Source organism: Erpetoichthys calabaricus, chromosome 2 (assembly GCF_900747795.2).
Source record: "Erpetoichthys calabaricus chromosome 2, fErpCal1.3, whole genome shotgun sequence".
Classification (NCBI taxonomy): Eukaryota; Metazoa; Chordata; class Cladistia; order Polypteriformes; family Polypteridae; genus Erpetoichthys; species Erpetoichthys calabaricus.
In genome coordinates, this window is record NC_041395.2 from 309,585,094 (window position 1) to 309,588,370 (window position 3,277).

Sequence of the window (3,277 nt, forward strand, 5' to 3'; positions counted from 1 at the left end):
CTGAATTTGGTTATTTTTCCAGGAGTAACACAACACAGCCAATCCTTCTTAATCCAATTAAGGAGCATAACTGGGCACCAGTCTATGGCAGGACCCATTTAAGCATATTCCAAAGCAAGTAAATTTAGAATCCGCAATGGACCTATCATGTAGATCTTTGACATGAGAGGCAAAACCCACAGAGTTGGGCAAGAACATGTAGACTTCACACAGAAGCTGTAAAGAGTTGACCTGTGGATGCTGGATTTGTGAGCAGTAGCAATACTTACAAGTACTGCTTATCTGCACCACTCCACAATGGAAATTTATGCTCTGGTGATTTGATGTCATGGAGAAGTTGCCTTTAAAAGACAATTGTTCCTTGAAATTATTTTTTGAGTGTTTTTATATATCATTCTCCAATTTAGAGTCATTCAGAGGCAGTACCTATCCCAGCTTCAAACAGCACAAAAATAATACTCGTTCACACAGTTACACCACCATGACATCTTACCTGGGAAATATAGCTGTAGGTACACTGTCTTAATGAATCATGTTGCGTTAAACATATCTTGATTCATTACCTTATTAGCAACGTTTCCTGTAAATTGCTAAAGGGTTGATTATTTTTCTTTATTTAGTAAACAAGCAACAGCATTGATCTGGAGTCTGGTAGGTGGCAGAATGTTTTAGGTTTCTGTGAGCTCTTGCAGTAAAGATCAGGTCTCAACAAAGAGAGTGGTAACAATTTTACTGTGTTACCCTTTGTCTCGATGTGGAAGTCCTACATAATTACAAGGGAATAGCATTTTCTTCTTTTTTTGCTTTAATTCTATCTTCATTATCTATGATTGAGCATCATTGTTTATTTGTGAGCATGATAACCAGGGTCAGTGTTCAATTAGTGCCTTGCATTTCTGCCTGTAGAATGACTAATGTCAATGTGGTTTTCCTTATTTTCAAACCAGAGATTGTGTTTCCTTCCAGTTATCCCATTGCTCTCTTTTCTGTATGGCATAAGGTTCCAGCGTAACATCACAGAGCTTAACAAATAAAAATGATGCACTGTTAACATGATACACAAAAAAGTGCCTGAAATGCTTGAACTAAGCATATTTCATACTGTTATCCCAGCAAGGATGATGATACCCCTGGTTTCCATTTTAATCATATGGTCAAATATCTAAGATTTTCTGTAGGTTTTTAAAAAAAAAGCAGTCTCAGCCTATCTAATCCAGTTCCGGTTTGTGGGAGACTAAAGCCCATCGCATCTGCTTGGGGTACAACCCAGGAACCAACCCTGGTCAGGCCTTCAGGGTACACGCATGGTCACTCACTTAAAATAAGGGAGTATTGAGTTGTCAATCAGCCTAAAATACAGACAGTGTCCGGTTACGGCATTCAAACACAGATTCCTAGATCTCTTAAGGTGGCAGTGCTACCCAGAGAGTACCATGTCTGACACATTTGCCCAAGGTGATTTACAAGATTAGGTATTCCTTAAAATTGTTTACATATATATGTTTGTAAAAGTTGAAGCAAAGGTAGATTATACAACTTGCACGTAAAGTCAAGTGAAATGTCTTGCCCACTACACCACACTGTCAGTTTGAAGATCAAGTTCAACTCTATTGTGATGCGTGCATAGTACAGTTCAAATTCTTACACAGACTGGTGATGATAGTACAGTAAAAATAGCGATGAATTCAACATCAAATATTACCAATCTTAGATATATATATTAAAAAACACTCATGCACTTGTCAATATGAGCAGCTGTTAAGCAGCCTAATGAATCATCCATAAAAACTGTCACTCAGCCAAAGGGATGGGAGTGCTAATGGTCCTGAATTATTTGCTGTAATTCTATGTTCATTCTTTACAGCAATGTACATTTTTAATGTTCTAGTAAGAAGTGAGCTGCAGTTATGTTAAAGTTAGTGAGCATGGATGTCAAGACAGTAGTGTGCCTTCATGATGACAGCTGTGATGCACTGTGGCCATGTCATCGGGATAGTGGCTGCTGACCCCCTTCCACTGTATCCCCACTGACGTACGTGTTAGCTCAGTGTGTATTCTGATTTTTGAAGCCTATGGCCAGCGCCTTAATTTTGCTGCTATTAAAGGTGAGATTGGCAGAATATGACTTGAGTGTGGGTTTGCCACACAATAAATATAAACTTCATCAAGACTGCCGTGATAGGTGCTGGCTTCCGAAGATCCTCAACTGGATAAGCAGGTTGAAAATGGGTAGATCGTGGGATTAATTTATAGCATGTTGATTACAGATTTAGTTTGTAGAGATTCTACAGAGAGAAAATGTCATTTATAAATTGTTACAAGTGTGAATGTTCTTGTTTAAATGTCACTGTGTAAAAGTAACACAGCATGAAAAAAAACCTCTTGGGAAGCATTTGAACAAAAAGCTTGCTGAATTCCCTTTTTGCCCATTTCATTGTTCAGTCTATTAGCAGTAACAAACACTTAGACTTCTCTTCCTCTCCTTTTTTCCTAGGCAACACTGCAGAGGTATAAATCTTTAAAGATCTGCAGTGTGAGTCACACATTACTTCTGCATCTGTGTCCCTTAGTGGTGTGAATGCAGGATGTGCAGCCACCCTCGTAAACATCAGAGATTGAGGGCACCTGAGACCATGGAACTCCTAAATCAATACAAAAAAATCAATCTGATTCAGTCACATCTGTGGCGACTGATTAGGAAAAATGCCAGAGTGTTGAAAAAAGCTTCCTTGGTTAGATACAGATTGATTTTATTGATTTGAAGATTATTCTACTTTGGCCTCAAGTAGCATGGTCGTGCAGTGGTTAGTTACTGCTGCGTCCTAGATCCATTGCCCTGTATATGAAAATTCCTTGTTCTCCCTTTGTGTATGTAGTTTTTCCTCCCACATCCCAAAGTCTTCAAGCTAAACCAAAAAATAGAACCCCAGTGTCTGATGGACCTCTCTAAATAAGACTCTGGTAATCAAGATATTTTATACTCTCAGAGTTAGACAAGGTCAGTTCTTATTAATCCTGTACAGATGTGTCCCGTTTTCAGCAACTCCTTCCTTGATTCTTACAGATGACAAGTAGTTTAAAGCTGTTACTTACCAAGGGTAGTCTTTCTGAACCTTCACCCTGGTAATACTTCACCTCCTGGACAACCAGTGGGAGAACACTTCAATTGAAATACTCCAGATATTGTGGTTAGGAACTAGAGAAAAGTACGTGGGGTTCAACAGAGGGTCCTTGCCACGTGAGTATTCCTACTCTTTGATTGAGTCTTATAGTGTGA